Source organism: Anser brachyrhynchus, assembly GCF_964034855.1.
Source record: "Anser brachyrhynchus genome assembly, chromosome: 6".
NCBI lineage: Eukaryota > Metazoa > Chordata > Aves > Anseriformes > Anatidae > Anser > Anser brachyrhynchus.
In genome coordinates, this window is record NC_137700.1 from 42,955,240 (window position 1) to 42,976,762 (window position 21,523).

A 21,523-nucleotide genomic window follows, 5' to 3' on the forward strand; every position below is an offset into this window, starting at 1 on the left:
ATGCGGCAGAAGTGGCACGCACAGTAGGTGAGCGCCTTTCTTTCATCCAGTGATATTGAGAAGGGGTCGCAGGTTCACCTGTGATTTTTGCTTGACAGCTTCGCCACACACATCAGGCTCTGCCAAATGCTCCACCATTAATTTATGATTTAAAGTAATTAACTTTTGCTGATTAAAGTAATTATTTCAAGTGCATTGCACTCAGGCCCAAATGATGCACACAGCCCCCTCTCCAGTTTGAGCTAGCAGCATGCCAAGTGCTTAAAAGCTGCACCAGGGAGCTCGCAGTGGCTTCTGCCAGTCTAACAGATCTGCCATGTTTATGGCTGACTTGTACTAACTGCTCATTTTAATGCCGAATCCTGGCAGAACATTGACACAGTGTGAAACCTTCATCCGGTAAACAAGACAAGCTTCAAATTGGTGACATCGATGACAGTGAAAACCGTTTAAATGAATCTTGCCTCCAGCCTTCCAGAGGTATTATGTTTTTGAGCACTGCTCCTTCTCCAGATTGGCTGTTAAACAATTTACAGCTTTATCCAGCCTCTGCCTTTAGCATTATGCAGGTGCAAAATGCAGGCTTCTTTAGTGGATCGGAAGCCAAAAAATAAAATCCTCCCCCTCGCCCCCCAAAACCCCAGCCCTCACTGAAACCTTTCAAAGCGACTTCAGACGTGAGAAATAGGAAAAAGGAAAAAGGAGTTTCCTTTGAAAATAAATCTCCTCGTTTGAAGGCATGCACTTGTTGTGAAACTGCCTGTCATCTCCCAAAGTTAACACGTTTTGTGGAAGAGCCAATATTTGCTTTATTGTGCCTTCTCTGCACAGAAGCCGCATGCACAGCAGCACCCAGCCGCCGCAGCAGCCGAGCGCCGCGGCTGCATCGGCGTGGAAAGCTGCCAGCGCCGGGTATCGCTGCAGCACCGCGCTTTGTCTTCCTGGCACAAAATGCTTCCAAAACTTACCTTTGGTTTTGTTTTTCCCCTGGGGAAGATATTCCTCGGGAACAGCCCCTCGCTAACAGCTGTGGGGTTTTGACTATCGCCCTCTAAGTGAAAACAAGCAAACCGATATTTAAATCTGTAGGACTAAAAATATCCACGCTGGAAAAAAAAAAAAAAAAAGATATTCTCAGCACTATAAATGCACTTTTCTCAAAATATATATTTTTTCCAGATGCTTTTTTTATTATTTTATTATTATTATTTTTTTAAACCCAGTTTTAATTTGATAAGGGGGAGGCTTAGATTTTGGGGGGATATTTGTTCCCTGCTTTGCTGAAATGAGCGTCAATTTTTGAAAAGCTATTCCCATTATCTCTCTCTACTCTTCCAGTGCAACTGTAAAGAAATCTAATTTCATCTGTAATAAAGCACCTGATGGGCAGTGATCCCTGGCAAACAATATTTCAGCTTAATGCTAAGCGTTGAAAAAACATCATTGAAAAATAAAGATGCCAAGAAAAATCATCTGTGTGTTAGCTTGGCAATAGTCCTCAGAAACGTGAGGGATAGCTCGACAGTGAGCCTGCTTTGGGGATTCTTCTCGGTGGCGAGCGCAGTGCCGTGGAGGTGGCGAGCACGGGGGCAGCGGCTGCCCGCAGGGCCAGCGAGGGCAGGCGCAGGAGGGCCAGCGCTGCGGCGAGGAAACCCGCTCAGATCTGCTTTCCGCTCGCTCTCGTAAGCAAACATTGAGCTCTCTGCCAAATCGGGGCAGGTTTGTGCTGCGGGCAAGCCTGGGCACTGAGCGGAGAGCACTGAGCTCGTTCCTCGTGAGCCCGTGCGCTGGGCGCCGTGCGCTGGCCCCACGCCGAGAGCGGAGCGAGGTGTCCTCCTCCGGCCCCTGCTGCACACCACGGGCTGCAGACACACCCTGGCCAGCGTTTTGCAGGAAATAATAATGCTTTTTTTTTTTTTTTTTTTTGAGAACTGACTTGCAAGGGTGGTTTTAAAATGCACACCAGAAATGAGCATTAAGGCAAATGATTTTCACTGGGTTTGATTACCAGTTCCAGCTCTGCGCATCTTCACATTCAGTAACATCCGGTGCCTCTGAACACATGGCAACTTTATCTGGGAACATTTTTTCTAAGCAAAATACTCCCGGGATTTACTCAGGGCCTGATCCAAAGTCTCCTGCAATGGCTGAGTGCCGTTCAGTGGGAGCAGCCCAGCCTGGCTACTCTCTGTTGGCTGCGGCAGATCCCTACTCGGGCAATCCCTTCTTGCGCTCGCTTAGGGACATTGGTCATAATCCCCAAAACGTTGTTTCAGGGCAGATAAGCAAAGGATACAGAATTGCAGAGATTATGAATGGCTCTGATCGATTTATACGTGGAAGGTTGGCAAAGCTGGGATCCCACAGCGATGGGACTGGCAATGCTGCCCAGCATAGAAATACCGAACACCGCAAGGGGTCAGAGGTGCCCACTGGTTGTGCTCAGAACTGGCTATCTTTCAATATTTTGGGGTCTTTAGGCTTCGGCTGTGTGTTAAACCAGGTCTGGGCAGGGAAGGCAAGGCAGATCCCTCCCTGGCACTGAACTGAGACGAGGGTGACGATGCACAGATTGGGGTCAGAAGAAAAAGGTGCAATGGGTGTAGTGTCAGAAACACAGAAGTATGGTATGCAGGTGCAGTGGGCCCATTTTAATTTAATACCTCTAAAGCACACAATTATTTTAAGCATAAAAGTCCCATTACCGAATGGCACAATATATTAGTAACTATAGGTGTTAAATCAAACTGAGGTGTATGGTATTCATGGGCAAAACGGCTGTGTTAAAACAGTTGTCTACTTATTAAATCTCTGATTAAGGGCATGCAAACCAGGTGGCTAACATTTTCCACTGAAGATGATATATTATGATTTTTGAAATATTTTTAATGCATTACAGTGCAAGCCTTTTTTATTAAAAAAGAAATGACCCAAATTTTTCCCAGCAGCTTTACCTGCAATGATAGTGGTACCTCTGCAGGTCACCACAGATTTCACTGTGCTGTATTAACCCCTCACCGCAGTCTGATAGACAGTTGAAGAGTTTTTACAGTCCTTCACAGCATCTCTTGGGATTAAAATGCACTGGTCTCAAACAACTCAGACAAGCTGAAACCGATGCCTCGTGACTTTTTGTCTGGTTTGCATATGATGTTGGCATAACTATTTTCCTGCTATACCATACCCCTGAATAGGAATAAGTGCACTTACTTGGCTCAATCAGCCATCTGTGACTCCATCAGCCACAGTGGAAACTAATGGTAATTGCCAATTGTTAACCAGACAATAGCAGATGCTAACTTTAATATCCAGCAGTGCTCTTCCGAGCATCTTTTATGTAGACATGGCCTCACTTTAATACGTGTTTTCTCTCCCCAAAATAAGGCAACTTAGTGAAGGCTGATTAGCCAAGGGAGCTATGTGACTTGAAGCAATGAACTTCGAGGAATGGCAGTGGATGTTCTGTTTCTGGGCCATAATGTGCATAATAGAAAAATTTAGAAGATTTGGTTAAAATTTCTTCTTTGAAATATATTTTTCTCCTGTTAAATTTCACAAAGAGCCATGCACTGGATGCTGACACGAGAGTAATGCCTTTCCTGGCAATGCGCTCGCCTTCTATTAGATAATCAATTAGTCTCAGAACATTAAAAAGCAAAATGCTGCAACAGGATTTTCCACCAAATTCAAAAATATTTGCTAAAGGATTTCACCGCTCGGGTTTATTTCCATCGAAGTGCACAGGCCGCGGCCACACAACATAACGCCATTGTTTTGGCACCAAGACAGCTTTGCAGCCCAGGCCCCGGAGGACATCTGGAGTCTTCTGGGTCACGGTGGTTCCTTTTTGCAGAAATTTGCTAGCCTCAAATAATGAATGAGCCCATTTTCACTTTGACTGTGGCCTGCAGTCTACAGGAGACATTAGGAGCAATTTGTAGTCAACGTGCAGGTCTGTTCCATCTAAAATATTATCAATGAGCTTGTCAACCCGAGCCTTAACCTTCTTTGTTATTTTCATCTGCTCCTCTCTCAGATGTCTCTCCTCGTACCCATAACCTCTGAAGACTAGCAACAGGATGTCATACACCTGTTTTGCTCAAGGCTGGGACTTGGAGCCCTGCGCGATATTGTGTAGGCATTGGCTCGCTTGCTGCTTTGCTCAACGTATATGTCAGAATGTCAGATGATAGTTGTTGTATCTGCAGCTGTTGCATGAGCAGAGTGCCAGGGGCACAACTTTCCTGCAGTGAGCTTTAATTTGCTCTCCCCTCCCCGAAGAGCTCCCGCGCTTCACCTTGCTGCTGCCGCTGCAGCTGGAGCAGCGCAGCCCGTGTGCGGCGGGGCTCGCCCGCGGCCGGGACGCTGCCCGCGAGCACGTGGGGCACGGGCTGGGGTGCTGCAGGCTGCTCTCGCATCCTTGCTCAATGAGGCATTTTAGTAATTGTTTGCGGGAAGGTATTGTAAACGCTGAGGGATTTATATTCGTGCGAGTCAATCTGCAGTATATTTGGATGCTGTTCCAGGAGAGCTACTTGTAGCCTAAATAAGCCATAACCTGCCAAGATATTCATGGGAGATCTGACTAGGTTTTTGACTGCTCTCAGAATTAGGTTGACAATCAAAACAGATGTAGAATGAGACTGCAACTGGATTGCCAAAGGCAAAAAACTCCTGTCAGATTCTTTAAAGGAGGAAGCTGATAAACCACTGTAATACTCGGGAATAGTGGACATTAGTAACTAGACAAGGACACATATGTCCACCTTCGGATTTGTTCGGGACTGCGGATTTGTTTTACAAATTAGGTAGCAAGGGCATTGGAAATAATGCTTTAAAATACACAGTCAGGGCAACTTTAAAAAGACAGCATTACTGCATTAATATTACAAGATGTTTCTCAGTGTTTTTTTTAAAAATACGTGCTCTTGCAGAACTGCTGCACTTCGACGTGACATATTGGGATAGCACACATCATCTGTAATTTAAAATAAGAAGCAATAGAGAGTTTGATTTAAAAGTAACGCAGTTCTCTATTACTGGAAATTGCTTTGGTTGTATCTATTATTTAAGAAGACATGAGGCATTTTGTCTTTCACTTGAAATTTTAACTAAATCAAGGCTAAATATGTAAAATGGGGCTTCATCTTTCATAAGGAGGACAGGTGCAGGGGCCTAACATACATCTGTATATTGTCTAAGAGTTGCAACTCATAATTCTTGCATCTAGGTCTTCATAGCAGACAGAAAAGGAGGGGTTTTGTGGGATGAGGCACAAGCGTGAAAGACACTGGTGGGAGAAAAAACTGACAACTGGATTACAGCTGCCTGCTGGGCAAATTGCTGGCTGAAAGGACATCGCCAGATATACAGATGCATCAGCATCTACACGCGCTGTATGGTTGGTCTTCATGGTGTTTCAGGTTAAATCTGACTGACAAATATTTAATGAAACCTTCACTTGGGGAAAATGCTGATTCATTCAAAAGGGAACGGTGCACGGGAAAGGGCTGGTTTCAATGAGCATCCTAATTTGAAAAATCTTAGGAGAGAAAGTCATAATCGTTTTCACATACTTTTTACTAATTGAAGAAAAGAAAAACTTCCTGAAATGACTTTTGCTTTTATAATATCATTTGTAGTATTTTTCCCAAAATAGGTAGGCTCTTCAGAATTATAGCGCTTGAATAATATTTTAACCTGTTTATTTTTAAATGATTTTTGCTTTCCAGAAGGCTGCTCGCCCTATCTTCTGCAGCCTAGAACAGCTGCAAAGGGGGCAGAATGGCAAAAGAAACATACTGCAATGCCCCCAAACACACATCCCAAATACTCCCACCTTCCCAACAGAAGACACAAATATTCAAAACACAACCTGGATGGTGCTGGCCTTCCCTGCGGTGCCAGGAGCGGGTTTCGGCAGGGGCTGTGCGCGGGCAGGGAAGCGGCGCAGTGGTGCCTGGAAGCCGCGGAGCTGCTGGCTGCTAGCGGCTGCCTGCGAGTTGGCTTGGGGGTCACTTGGCACGCGTGGCCCATGGCACCGAATTCAACAGCGCCGCGCAGTTGAGCGTTGGAGGACCCGGTCCCTGCTGGCAAAATCGCTCTCCCTGCTCCGTCGATGAAGATGGATTGGTTCGAGAGGAACATCAGGTCTTCGAGCCCAAAATAAGCTGGGAACGTGAGCTCCGGCCCCTCTGGCATCCATGCCGAGGGCTCCTCTGGTGGGGCATGACGTGCTCTGGCCCGTGGGGACCTCAGAGCACCTCTGGGCATGCAGAGCACAGAAGCCCCCAGAACAAAACAGCCGCAATGCTTTTTTTGGCTTGGCTCCCCTTTCTCTTCTTTCCAGGAGGAAGCCCTCTGATATTAATACTTCTCTAATCTTTTTAATTAAAATTAAATCTATTTTGATACCTTTCCATCAGACCCAACACTGTAATCCTGAGCAAAGGACAGATTCCCTTCGCTGCAATGCAAGGAAGTGCCATTTCTTGCATTGTATTTCCAGGCAAGTTAGGCAGTGTTTACCTTTTTTTTTTTTTTAATCTTCTTACTCAGAATTCAATGCTTTCATATCCTGGTTAGATCTTGATAGGAAAATATAAAAACATGTCAAGAGAGTGGTTCAGTTACAAATGGAGTGCAAAAATTATTTTGGAGAAAGCCCATTTGTGTGTGATTTCTAGCCTAATTCTGCAAACCCTGGTGGTTTGGAGAGTTTAGCATCCAGAGGTTTTGGTTACTTGCCCAAACTAACCCTAAAATGCAAACCTTTGGAAGCTTGCCTTTCAGTTCAGCGTGCGATATAAATAGCTCTGCTAGGAGCAAAACAAAGGAGGTATTGCATCGAGCAGCCAAGAGAGACTACATGAAGCACTCGATCAGGCCGCGTGTTGGTCCTCTGCCGTAGCAACGCTGCAGTCGGAGGCACGCCGCTGCTGCCGCTCGCTGTGAATGCCGTCGTGTCTGGGTGGCACAGGGCGGTGAAGCTCCAGCACCTTTATTCTCACCGGGTTCTGTGCAGTGAGGACTGACCACCGACCCCAGGAAACCTAATTTAGAAAATACTCAGGGAAGTCCTTCTCGCGGTGGCGTTGGTGGCTTCGCTCCAGCCGCAGGTGGTGGATTATTGATCGCCTTGTTCAGCCTTGTGAGGAGCCGGCAGGGCGTGTTTGGAGCTCCCTCACCTCCACACCCTGCTTCAGGTGCAGTGAGATTTGCTAAATCACATTTCACAGCACCGTTTTTTTCTTAGATTAGTTCCTGGAATTGCCCGAATTGTTAAACGTATCTACCCAGACACATATTCAGTCCTGAACAGGTTAACAGCCTGGAACAAATCAGCTGCCTGATGAATTAAAAGAATACGGTCTTGCTATGGCACCCTTAGCACCTGCTGCTGTAACTTGGGTTACTTTGTTCTTCTAAAAGTCAGATCTTTGCATGAGGAAGCAATTCTAAGGATGGAGGCTGAAACAAGGCAGAAACACCAGTTTTTGATTGAAAGGCAGAACTTCCAGGGAAGCCAAGCAAAATCTCATAACCCCAGGGAAACCCTAGAGCCTCCTGGCAGCTCAGCTGACATCCAGATATTTATGGGCCATGTAAGAAGAATCAGGCCATCATCCCCTTTCCCATATTCCTCCTCTTTTTTTTTTTTCTTTTTTTTTTTTGGGGGGGGGGCGGGGGGCTGCTCACCTTTGATGACGATTTGCTATAAAACTGCCACTCACTCAGCCCTTTTTTTTTCCCCGTGTGCCTCCTCTGACCCCTGCTCTTCACGTTTGGCGGGGCTGAGCCGCCAGAGCACGAACCCCCGTAGCCTGCAGGAGGTTGGGGCAGGGTGCCTCGCCCGGCCCCTGGCTGCTGGGCGTCCTGAGCTCCTGTTTTTCTTCTTCCTGCAGAGATGGGGCTGTCTCGTGCTGCCCAGAGCCAAGGACTGGGCTGCTACCAGATAGCGCTGATGGATGGCAGAAGGGCTTTTCCATAACTCTCTATTACTAATCAATGAGCGTGTTTGACATCCCAGCAGCGCAGCGTTTCAGAGCAGCTGTCAATAGAGCTTTCCTGTGACAAAGGGAGATGGGAAACTGTAATACTGGCATTACATCACGGGCGGTGGTTGGTTATTGATGTCATCGTCGCTGTCACTCACCTGATATATACGGCCCGCAGTGACTTACCTCTAATCTATGGGGGCATGGGTTTGAAAATAAACATCACTAACTTTAAAATCACGGTACAATTGAGATGATGCGAACTCAAAGGAGTGATGAATCTGGGGTTTTCTCTTGCCTATTCCTATATTTCACTCCTATAAAGGGTACGTGTGGTCACTTGTCTTTGCCGTTGAGATATATTGGAAACTCAGACTGCAGTGAGAGTCTGAATAACTCGTGCGTTACTCTCCGTTTGTCATATGGATGAATGTATGTTCTGTGTGCATAAAAAAGGTCTGTAATCGTATGTTGTCTGTTTACATCAATGAAATTCTTATACCTGATTGCGTCAAGCTTAAGTATAACGCAGAGCATCTCTCGGGAGATAATTCTGCCTTGCAATCCTTTATTCCGTGCATGTGCGTGGCTTGATCTGAAAACTGAGAGCTGGAGCTGCGGACGGCGTCCCTTGTCTTTTCTTCGAGGCTGGCTCCTGGAGGTCTGGCTTCCAGTTAGCAGCGGAGGCGAGCAGCAGCACCTGTGTCCCCGCGCCAGACAGCTGGCACGCTCTCTGCGTGCCACCGCGCGCCATCTGTGCCGCGCGCCACGTGCCAGTTACGTGACCGGGGAAGTCGGGAGGAAGAAAGCAAGTCCGTACCGTGGCAGAGGTGGGGTTGGGTTTGTGTGCTGCAGCCCGCGCTAGGCTCGAGCCTTTCCTTTCTTTCCCCGCTCTTTTGCTGTTGGTCATACGAGGGTGGTGAAATCACGGCGGCCGTTCTGGGTGAATTTAAGCTCAAAACGTGCAGGAGCATCAAGCACAGAGGGGATTTTGTTTCTATAGGGTCTGTAAGGAATTGTTTGGGGGGGTGTTGAAAGCAGTAGGTATTTTTCAGTACATAAAGAGATTTTTTTTCCAATAGAGACTGTATTCCAGTGAAGAAAGAGAGAAAGAGACCATTCACAAAATGTTCCCTTATATTGCGTGGAAGAAAGAGCTCACCCCCCCCCCCCCCCCCCCAAAAAGAAGGGGACCCCCATCCCCAGTGATGCCACAAGCCGGCAGCCTGCCAGCCGCGTCTTCTGCTCCGAGCCAGAGTCCTGGGAGCACCTCATTGTGCCAGAGGGGAGCCCAGACATGGCCCAGAGTGGTCATTTCTCATGGGGTGCGGTTGCTCCTGTGAGAACAGACTTTACTGATGGGGGGGAGACACCACCGAGCCCTCAGTCTCCTCCGTGGGTATGCACTGTGCCCCGAGATGACCAGGGGGAGAAGCTCTCCGGCACAGTCCAAAGGTGGGAAAAAGGAACTTTTTTCTCCTCTCCTTCCTGTGCCTTTAATTCAAATACAGCGGGCTGGGGCTGTGGGGCACCAGAAGGACATTTTGAAGCTGTTCCCGGGCCTCTGTGGTGAATGCTATTGCTGTCAGTCTCCACGGGGACGAAGGGAAACGAGCTCCAAACAAACGCTTCTTCCTAGGTGCAATGCACATAAGTGCATTTTTGGATCATAGTCCGAAGTCTGCATCCTTTGTGAGACGGTGAATGTGCCAGGATGACTTGCCTTTTCTCAGTCCGGCACTTCTCCTTCGAGCACAGGCAGAGCTGGGAGCGCTGCACATCAAGGAAAGGGGAATTAATGAATGAGAAAACCTTGACATTTACACAATTTAGGCATGTTACTTTTATTTAAGTTTTTTGTGTGTGTGTGGAAAGGGTGCAGAACCCTTAGTGAATAGACCTGTTAATGCCTCTTGCTTTTCGTGTTTATATGTGCCAGTTCTAATAATTGTCACGTCGACCTAAGTGAGAAACATCCAGACATGTTTATGGAGGAAGCCGTAGGGCTTTAGTTCAAGTGACTTCTGTTACTCCTGGGTGGGGAAGACGCGAGGGTGATAAACAACAGAAGTTTGTTGGTTTCCCAGCACCAGGATTTATCACGTGTAAATATGTAGGACTTTGGAAGCCATTAATTATACATAAAGTCAATAACCTATCTTAACAGAACTTAAAGGGACAAAAGCAATGACATTTAAGAAATAAGCCTCCCCATACTGCAGGTCCATGACCATCAGGGAAAGGAAAAAAGTAGGAAACGTGCTCTGGGCATGCAGGAATTGCCATTGCCATTTCCTGATTTCATTAGAGAAAACAGCTTTCCATGTAGTTATATCAGGAAAGGGAGCAATTCTGGATCACAGAGGTCAGGTCTGTGTCTGGGATAACCTACATTGCATGTTAGCAGCAGATAGAGGAATTCTGGGGAAAAAAAGTGTGAGAATTTGCTATTATGATATCAGCCAATCTTAAAAAACCTTTAAAAGTTCATGTTGTATCTGCAGTTTCATTTCTCCCCCAAGTAACTCAAGCAGAAACATAATGGATCATTAGGAAAATAAGAATGCTAATAGTAATAATAATAGTAATAATAGTAATAGTTCCACTGTACTGCTGCTGATTTCCAGAGACTGCAATCCAATCAAACCTGGCAATACATTAGTCATCCGAATTTAGACTTGAATTTTGTTTTAGTAAAATTTATTAAAAAAATACATATCCATGAAAATCCAATCTTTAAAAGAAGTCTTAGTGCCCCGTTTAGAAATTTATTCTAATGTGACAATTAATCTCATGCAAGTCAAGAAGCTCTGCTATGAAATCATCATTATTTTATGCTGGTACAGCACAGTTTATCTCCTTTACTTTGTACCTTATTTTTCTCGTGGAAGATCAAGAATCAATTCTTGGCCATTATTCTTGACAGAAGCCGTTTGAAACGAGCCAGACGTGTGAGGGAAGCAAGGCCCACACGTGAATAAGGGATGCCAGGTTCTGGCCATTTTCTCAACTGCCTAATTGAGGAAATTTTTTTTTCTTCTTTTTTTGCTCTTTGTTTGGAGGGGTGGGTTGGTTTGTTTGCTTGTTTCCTCAGGAGCGGGGATTTTTGTCAGTTCTTGCCCTTGTTCCAGTTTGCAGGAGCAGGCGTTTGGGTTGTTAGCAAGTGACATGCCCAGCAATATAAAAGAGCACTACATCTTTGGAGCTGTTTTGTGGTATTCCCCAGCACACTTGTTTGTTACAATTTGAAAGAAGCTATTGAACTGAAAGGAGGGACAAACAATCTGAAGGCGGACAAAGCCAGTGAGAGCTAGGAGCGTCCAAATTTCCATGAAACACTCTTGTTTCAATTCATATTTAAATGGGCTCCAAGCAGCTGGACAACCTTTCTGCGGCCGGCCACAGCTGATATTTTCAGCCAATGAGAAATCAAATGCGGTTTGCTGACAGCACATGAAAAATGTGTATTTTGGTCTTTTCAGTGTAAGAGAATAAACACTAAACTACCCGAGCATGTCAAGATGCTGAGGAGGGTTTAAGCACAATGGAGCAGTTTCTCCGCACTGTGAATTGGCCCAATCTTTTTGAAGGCATTCAGATTGTGCTGGATTCTTACATCAGTCAAAGACCAAGCCAAATACGGGTGTTCCTGCAGCTAACTTTGACACTTTTTATGATTTTTAATTTAATGTTTCTTTGGTGTACGATCAAAGAAATGATCATATGATCAAAGAAACGTTCGTTTAATGATTCTTTGAGGGAAATGCTTATTTCTTACAAATGTGCCTAGGCAACTATAACTACCTAATTTTGAAGGGCCAAATCATACAGTCCTGAGTAAATTAAAACACCTGTGGTAGACATAAAGAAAGAGTAGGTCAAAACGGCCTTTTGCATGACTTGTCCTGATCTCAGGCAACATCAGTCCTTAGCCGATCCTTGAATTAAGGGAAATAGCCCCAGTTCTCTCTGTCTTGCACACTGGCCTTCAGGGAGGGCCTTGAGGATGCTTTTGCAGTCCCTTTCCGCGCTCCTCACTCTGCTCGAGGTGCCAGGGGTCTGCACCTCCTTTGTCCCAGGGTTTGCTCTTCCAGGGGCTGTGCTTTGGGGACATTTGGTTCGGAACCACCTGGCACAGAGCAACCCTCCTGCAGAGAGAAATGGCTTTCTCAGGCTCCAAAAGAAGTTTTCTATAGTACAAATAGCCTCTGGCTATAATTTATCAAGTGGTGCTTCTTCAGGTTTACTGTGAATTTTTATTATTATTTGCTTTGAATATGGCTTAACGTGCTAGTTGCTTTACGGGCACACCGTATTCTTTCTCCTTGAGCATCTGCACAGGAGCCATATGCGTAAAGAAAAAGAAATTATGAAGAACTTTTAAAAATAACTTCTTACAGGAGCCGTCTCAGATTAAAGATGCATTTTTGTTCCATAACCTTCTTCATTCATTGCCATTTTGTTTCAGGCTTGTATGTGATATTGGCTATAGAAAGCAAGCAGGACTTGGTTAGTTTTCCGTCCCCACAACTAGATCTTCTCTAAACCTTCTCTCCCCCATTTGAGTTTCTTTTCAAATCATATTTGCAGAAGCATGTGCATTTACTGGGCAGGAGATTGGCACTTCTCTGCTTTTTGCTCAGCCTGGAGGATGATGTCTGTGGTGGCAGAAAGAGCAGCTGGATGCTGATAGTTCCCATGGCACTAGAAATAACAAAAGAAGAATCAAGTACTGGAAATGCTTCACTTGCAGCAGTGTTACGCTCCTGTACCAGGACCATGTACAAAGCAGAAGTTTTTCTGGCTTTTCTTTTGTCACTGTGGAAGGCAGGACAAGGTGTCCGAGCTTCCAGCTCAGTCCCCATGCTCCCTGCAGCCATCACCTGCCTGAGGCTCTGCAATAAAGACAAGGAAAGTGGATGCATTGGGCCTTACAAATTACTCAGAAATGCATTTTTTCCTTACCTAGGTTAAATCAGGTGGATAAATCAGCCCCTTTCATTGTCCAATATGTTAAGTGCTTATACGTAACTTCAGTATTCACTGTTTTCTCTGAAAAAACTCTGCTACAGACTCTTAATTATCAGCCCATAAAACATTTCCGTGTATGATTATCAGACATTCACTCTAAATCTTCTCACTTTCTATTGACAAATTATATTTTGTTGACTTCCCTTCTACTAATTATGATACTAAAAGACTTGAGAGTTATTCAAGTAATGACTAAGAAAGTAAAATTTCCTCTGCTAATTTTGAAGTTCAGCTGTCACATCCATAAATCTGTGGTGAGCCGAACAGTCCAAAGTAACTGTTCTTCAATTTATTGCTTGAAGATAAAATTAGATAAATGAGCTGTTGCCTTCTGCATGCTTAAAAAGGTGTTTACGTAACTGAGTCGACACTGCTGATGCTTTTTGGCTGGTGATAATGATCATCAGAAAATATCCAGATCTCGGTGGATCACAACCCCAAATTCCTCTCTTTGGGAATGAAATCTGAGTAGCTGTTTTCGCTGGATAATGGCTATTTCTCCAGCAGGAGCACAGCCCTGCTAAGCGTGGGCCACGCATGCTCTGGGCAATGAGGTTAGCACCTACTCGTGGAAGTGACGGCAGCACGCAGTGGGCAGAGTGGAGCTGCGGGGAAAAAGGCAAAAACTCAGCCTGTGCCTCACAGAGCAGAATTTGGCTCTTCCAGCTGCAGCGGTAGTTAAATGGACCCTGATGCCTACAGCTGTTTGCTGTTGCTAATATTTTATCTTGATTTTCTTTGGAGAGTGAAGTAGAACTGAAGTGGCAAGTTGTCTCTGCTGACTTCTGATGAGGTTAAAATTCAGTATCGCAAGTTTTAAGTTTTATTCATGACCAGTTCTGTAGCCAGAAACATATCTGTAGAGAAAAATAAATTTAAATTAAAGAAAATAATAGACAGACTGTGAGGGAAAAAAAAAAAACACAAACCTCTTCACATACTTTTTCTTTTTATATTTTTAATAAATAAAAATCTTTACACGAGGAAAGAAGTGATCTGGATTTGTGCAAATAATTAAATAAAAGAGAGAAACTACTAAGCAAGGCCTTTTTTTCTTTTTCTTTGTTCATATTTTTTTCTTTTTTTTTTTTCTTTTGATAGACAAATGAAGAACAAATGTCTGAGCAAGACGGTGAACTTCCTTAGGATTTTATATTTGAATACTTCCTAGTTTCATATTGAGGAAATATAGCATTTACTGTCTTTCCAGCATAAGCAATTGCAGGATGGAAATAACGTCACTGAAATTGGCACAATTCATTGTACAAAGCCACTATAAATAGTACATTGGCTTCCAGGGCTTGTCCTTAAAAGACGCATTTGTTAAATTCTGAACATCACCAAAAAGTCAACTTTAGACTGGGGCTCATCTAAATGTGTGCTGGGAGCAACCATCAATACCAGAGGAACTTGTCAGTGATTAACCTGACGCTGTTATCCAGCTACATTACTTCCCAGTAACATAAATTACTGTGGTTTCACTGGTGTCACCAATGCTAAGACAATTTACACCAGCTGAAGATCTGACCTGCGGAAAAATCTCTGCTAAGCCTTGGACTTCAATGAGCTTTTAAAAGAGAGAGTTGATGTGGGCATCCGAATTTTTACAGTGGAAAAAATACGGAGAAGTAATACAGCATCAAGCAAATTTCTGCTCTTATGTTTTGTTCTGTCTCTAACCTTACTTAGATGCCCTTGCAACTGCATCTCGGCCGCATCTGACAGGACAATAACTCACGCCAGGTGACCTTGTCCAAACAGGTGGTCATAACTTCAAGGAACTGTACTTTTTCCATAATGGATGTTTGATTCAAATCTTGCAAAGAAGCCTTCTGAGGACACACTGGTGAAGTGCTCACTTAGCAGTGGGAACGCTCCATAGCGAATCCAGCAGGGATAAGTAATTTGATAGATGAGTTCACCTAAACAATACTAACGTGTTGTTTATCTTCCTAGCCATCAGGTTAAGAGCTGTTGCGCATAACTTTCTTAACCTTAACCTCATCTGTTCATCTCCTGGGACTTCAGACGAGTGCAAGGGATAAAGGAAAATCAATGCTGAGTTTGGTTCTGGTAAATGTTTATGTCTGTATGCAAAGGAAGAAGGGGGGAGAGCTTGAAACTATCCCTTCCCAACGCAAGCTTTTAATTAAATGAGGTCTTAGAAATGTGGAGTGTGATCTTTGCTGTGTTTTGATTTCACTGAAGATTATGACTAGACTTGCCAAAACCAACTGCAAAGCCTTACGTTTGTAAACTTCGCGCACAACACTCGCGAATTCGATACATCCCAAAGAAAGAGCCCAAGCGCTGCTGTTTACATTCCTGAAGTCTTTACAAACAAGGAGAACAATATCTGCTCTTTACAGATTACTGTGGTCAGGTTCCTGTGTACAGCACGGAGTGACCTTTCCAAGTTGAGCAATCTATATATACTCAACCCCGGGTGTTGTAAAAAGCTCAGGTGTATCAGCTTACCGTGAGTTAATATGAGATACAAGAAGAATGATTTTTACAGTATCCAGCTGCTGAATATCAAATGATTGAATTTTCCACTATAAATGAGGACCTTTCTCTTATGTAAATAGATTCTTCATACTGCTGGGAAACGGAATACTATACACAATCCAGCTTAACGTCATGCCGTCTCTTCTCTAAATCCACATGATCTGTGGTTAGCCTGCTCGGTGTGTCCCTCGCCTCACCAAAGGTGTCTTCATATTGGTGAAGGGTGAGCTGGCAGGTGTAGCACCTCCTGCTCCGTGCTCCCCACTGCCCAGGTGGCAACGGGAGAAATGGTAAAGCACGACCAACCATCCCTTTTGCTCTCCACAGGACTTGGAAATGTGAGTCTCATGGGCCCCAGTGAGGATGGAGGGGATGGTCTGGCAGATGCACAGTGCCCAGCGAGGCTGCTCGAGAGTGAGAAGTGCAGGAGAGAGCTGCTGGTGGTTTGGGCTCCCTGGAGACCTTTGGTCACGTGCTGGAAAGTTTCCACCTTTTTCATTTGGAGAAAGTGGCCTCATTAGCTTGTTGACGGGATAACACATGGTCTTCCCAAGATGTAGAACAGTGTCTGCTTCCACTGCAATGGTTTCTGTATCGAAGGTCTTTCACGCAAATAAGAATCAAATCCTCATTTTCTCAGACCACAGTGTATTGGGCTTTTTCCCTCTGTTCTTGCAAGACACCTGAAAGAGAGGGGTTTTGCTGTGTAAGCTTCATTTTAGTGTATCGATGAGTCTTCTGGAAGTAAAAGTCTGAACAACGTCAAGGTTGGGTAAGTTCATAAATGCATCCTATCTGTGCAGCTAGGCTCAGACTTTATTTTCTGATAAAATAAATATGGAAACAAATATGGAAAGTGTACACTTCAGTTTCTACTACAGTATTCACATATGCAGATATAATAGAAAAAATAACTAGTGTCTCAGACTGTCAATGAGTGCTATTCTGCTTCTAAAACCCTGAGCGTTACTGGTTAGGGGGAGCGAGATAATGATAGAAACATCCTGTGAGATTGTAACCCAAGCGTTTTGGTGGTTGAACTTGAAGAAAGGGCACATATTATCAGCCTTATTCCATTCTCGATTCACTACAGGAGACTGTAAGAGAAATGGTCTAAAAACGGGCAATCAATAATTTGTATAGTGAACACAGTGTGCTGTTAAGTGGTCTAATCTTTAGATCTCTTCAAACATAAGGTGATACAGAAGAGGAATAACTACCAAGGAGAAAGCAACCTGAGGTGTAATTCATAAGAACAAAGACTGAAAGGGAAGTAGTACTACATTATTTTTGCATTAGAAAACTTGATAGGTCACAGAGCTTAGCTGGTCATTCACAAAGCGTTTACTGCACTAAAAGCTTGTGCAGGAACCTATTCGATTCAGCCACAAAACCACTGATGTCTTCAGCAGAACATTTGCTCTCACGCATCCTCCTACTGAATAAAGTTTTGTTTCGCATAGCAGAAGTAGAGTTTTCCAGTTACTGAGGACGCTGCTGACTGCCTTTCCTAGCTTGCTGAAGTCCCCGGTATTGCTGGAAAGAACTATTTAGGTGCCATTCTGCTCTCAAGTGATCAGAATCACCCAACAAGAGAACGAACACCTGTGACAGCGTTAAACCTAAGCAACCTTCTCCAGAAGCTCTTTAGAAGCACATACTTAAAATGGAGACACAATCTGGTAATTCCTGTGTCAGTGTTTTTACAACAGTAATCATATAAAATCTCATTGGTGTTATAAAGAACACAAGCAAAAATACACCCGCTCAGTTTTGAAGGCTGAATTAAGCTTTACCACTATGACATAATCAATCTGTAAAGTCAATTTCCCACAGAAGCTGTGGATACCCCATGCCTGGAAGTTTTCAAGCCCAGGCTGGATGGGGCTTTGAGCAACCTGTTTGAGTGGGAGGTGTTTCTACCCATGGCAGGGGGGCTGGAATTAGATGATCTATAAGATCCCTTCCAACCCAAACTGTTCTATGATTCTGTGGTTCTATGAATTTAACAGAATCTTAAACTCACCGAGATCCATCAGGCCAGAAAGGGCAGTTGTAACCATTTAAGCTGAGCTGGGTAACGTGGACCATAACATTTCTCAGAATTAATTTGAATTAAAATTGAATTTCACTTAATTAAATTCATCTTTTAGGGGGAAAATCTGATCTCAGTTTCAAGCCTACGGGTTCACTCATGTGAGGGAATAGTCCAGGGAAGAATTTTTCTTGGGAAAGGACTAGGTAACATGAATAACAATGATATTGCTTTTGTCTCCTTGTACTGGCCAAGTGGTGATTAGGTCTGAACCTGATTTTTGAGGCAATAACACATTTCCAGGGGTGACTCACTGAGTGAAAAGAGAGTTTTCAGTACAGTGGGTCTGAGTAGCTTAGCAGACTGTCTATAAAGCGAGGGAAGAAAATAAGAAGGGAAAGAAGAAAAAGCCAAAGAGAGAGTAGAACTTGGAATTGGAAAAGCAATTCCAGTTCCAGATAAAACATTTCATTACATCTGATGGTTTTAAAAGCAGTTTGCCCAATGATTTTTTATTTAACAAGGCATTGTGTGAAACATGGCATAGCTCCTTACAGGAAATAAAGAACAAGAAATCTACTTATTTCTCGCATACTTGTATTGACAATGGTATGAAGTTGTAATGTGGAAGTAATAGCTCTGAAGCACAGGAACCTTGTGGTATTTCCTTTTGGAGCTGCACAACATTATCTAAAAATGAGAAAATGAGACTGCTCAGACTGGAAGGATGTTGCTGACTCCTAGAAGTTATGCCTGCTTTTTTTTTTTTTTTTTCCTCTCTTTTTTAATGCAAGTTTTTATTAAATGTCTTTAGTGTACTGACATAATTCAGACCTTTGCTCACAGGGAGATATTAAGATCCCTCTGGGGAGTGCTGGGGCCAAAGCACGAAGTGTTGAGCATCTGCTACCACATCCGAATTCAGCACTTCTCAGTTTCTCTCCTTTTCATTTTCCACAAATGCTGTGAAGAAAATGAAGTCCAAGATGTGCATTCCACATGTTTTCTATCTGAGATGAGGAGACAAGACTGAAATGAAGTTCCAACAAGGCAAGAGAATGTTCTGTTTTCTTTTCTCTAGAGGTTTATGCTTGACCTTATTGTTGTTTTACTCCATTGCTAACTCACCTGAACTGAGTGCAGAAAACAAAATCCTGAAAGCCCCATAAACCAGCAGAGGATGCCTTGACATTGGCTGAGCAGAACCACACCAAGTCCGTCCTAAGGCTTGCTCTCTTGGGTTGAGGATGGACAGTGCAACAAGCCAGCAGGCACCTGGACATGTTTCATGTCCTGAATGTGACTTCTGCTGCGAGGTGTCTGTACACCGATACATCTGGGGAAGCACTCGATTGCCAGGTTTAATGAACATCTCCCCTAGAATGATGTTTTTGTTGAAAAAGAGAATTCCTTATTTGAATTTGGTTTAATTAAAGCTTGAGTAGTTGTTCAGTAATTCCACCCTTCACAGGTGGGCTTGATCTCTGCCTGCTCCTGAGATGCTCTTTGTTGCACAAGTGGAGGTGAAGAAATGATGGGCCTTTTCACTTACTTTTCCTTTTCCGTATTCTTCTCCTATTACTGAAGTCCAGTTTACTTTACCCTTTTTCCCCCTCCTCAATCACTGATGAGATTTTTCTGCAGTTTCTCTCTGTTTCTCGTGGGGCCAAAGTCTGATCTTCTGTCCCGCAGCACTGTGCTTCACTGGAGATCATTGCACAGCCCCGTGCACGCCGGAGAAGCAAAGCATGCTGAGGAGCTGCCAGAGGCTGACAACCGAAAGGCAAAAGTGGGGACAAAGCAGAGCAGGGAGAGTGATGTGGGAACATTAACACTTGTAAGGTACCCTTGTCTTCCCTCCCCTCTTTTTGAAGAAGGGAAAGAAGCTGGGCCTTTGTCCAAAAAAGCACTTAAGCGTGTGCTTCACCTTAAAACATGTGAGAAGTTCCTTTACCATCTTCGTCCACTCCTATGGTTTTATGTTACCTGGATATTCGTTTAATGGAATAAGTTTTCATGTCTTTCACCCAATACTTAGAGAAGACGATCCATATATTTTACTTCCTGAGAATACAAAAATATATTTGTTATATCACAGCTGTGCAAATAAGCTTCCAGGAAACTTAACACTGGGCTTTTGTCATATGGTAGGTTGCTCCACCCCTTGATTAACAGGGGAAAGTTATCACATGGAAAAAAATGTAGAGAGATTGTTTTGATCTGATCATGTGTGGGATTGAGAAAGGAAAAGGATTAAAGAGTCTTAAACATAAAGCTTGGAAGCAACTGTCGAGAACAAAAATGGAAATAGTTTAAGAGAACAGTGCAGGCAATAACTCACTTGGGGGGTCGGCAGAGGACCAGAAGAAGTGGCCAGACTGACATTGCTTGGTTTTATTAACTCATCCATAATTAGCCCATAGCTTAGATACAATTTAGCTTGTGCCATATGGGCTAATATAGTGCTGAAAGTTACCCCCCATGCAGGTGACAGTCTGTCACACTGAAGGAAGATTAGCATAAAACAAACAACAATGCACTCTTAATTATAGCAGCACCATTTGCAACGCCATACTTAAGGATGTATAAGCACTTCCATAATAACCTGATCTTCAAGATTTTATTAAGTAGACATAAAAAGCATGTGCAAGGCACCCATACACATCCCGTATAGCCCAGCAAATCTTTGCTTCAGTTCTCAGAGAAACTCTTCTTTATTTGATTATTATTTTTATTACTTTTTCTTTCTTTCTTTTTTTTTTTTGTTTTTCTTTTTTTTCTCCAAATGGTGGCAATGCCTGATGCAGGTATTTCTTTGCAGCCCTGCTCATTTTCCTTGGAACAGTGTGTGGAATGAGTTGATGTAGATAAAACACACTGGGCAAATAGATGCTGGTGTTTTCTGCTTTGATAAATGCACAACATAGTGGCTGTTAAGCTCAAATAAAAATGAGAAAGCTACACTGTATGTGTGTATCAACCTGATTAGAACTCTTTATAGTATGTATGAATCTAACCAAACAGCAGTGGGGTAACTATGTAGGCAGTGGATGCTCTGTGAGTGTAATTTATACTGGGAAGAAAGTAAGCCACTCTCTTTATTGATTCCTCTTTATTGAATAGGAATTGCACTATTAAAATGATACCCATGTGTTGTTGATACGTCCTGCATTTATGTTAATTTGGCTACATATTGCCAATATTTTCATTTTAAAATCAAGAAGGAAATTCTGTGCCAGAGCCTTTTCCAAATTGTACTGAGCTTTTGACACAAAGCAGCAGAAGCCATTAGCATTCTCAGTTAAGGCTGATCAGTCATGCTGTTGAACCATTTCTTCTCTTCCCCCCAACATATTTGCTTTCCTGTGTTTTCCAGATAAAAGGGAAGCTCTCCCTCCAATAAGTTTTACAGACTTTTCTTTTGAAAGGCAGCCTAACCATTTTAAATGTTTTAAATGAAGTGAGTTTTGTTATGCAGACAGGAGCTAATTTTTTTCTAGCTCTCATCGGCTATTTATGTGACTCTATGGTTTTCAAATGGTATAATGCTAGACGATGCCAAATGTCCTGCCATTTAATAACCAGTAGCATACAGAGCTCTTTTCAAAATGCCACCACTTTGAGCATCTGTTGTTATTAAGTAAGATGATCAAATTTTGTACAGGACTTCAATTTTGCTTTTCACATCACTTATAGAGCAAGAATAATATGCAGTCTGTGTATAAAACTAATGTGCTGGGATCATTGAGCCAATTGCTGGTTTTTGTGTTCTGCTTTATTGCAGATTGTAAAATAAACTTTGGCCTTTTTTTAATAAATGTTATAAAAATGCTCTGTGAATCAGGAGAGTGTCAGCAATTAAAGCAATTTAACATCATAATAATTAAAAATGCAATACTCCAGCGTAGTCGGTACTGGTTCCCATAAAAAGCCACATTGTTGGTCCTTAATA

At 43.4% G+C, this 21,523-nt stretch overlaps 1 long non-coding RNA gene across 8 annotated transcripts in view; it reads left to right on the top strand.

The window, feature by feature from the left end:
• The window catches only part of LOC308197349, an 84,810-nt gene that overhangs the window by 54,273 nt on the left and 9,014 nt on the right, over positions 1 to 21,523 (top strand). For 5 of the 8 annotated variants that reach the window (XR_013952836.1, XR_013952837.1, XR_013952838.1 and 2 more), the window contains exon 3: positions 18,543 to 19,413. The exons of 1 other annotated variant lie outside the window; for it this stretch is intronic. This is a non-coding gene — a long non-coding RNA (uncharacterized lncRNA). Of the gene's footprint in view, positions 1 to 5,732; positions 9,168 to 18,542; positions 19,414 to 21,523 lie in introns of those variants that run through there. 2 more of the 8 variants (XR_013952841.1, XR_013952843.1) reach the window with 2 other exon arrangements.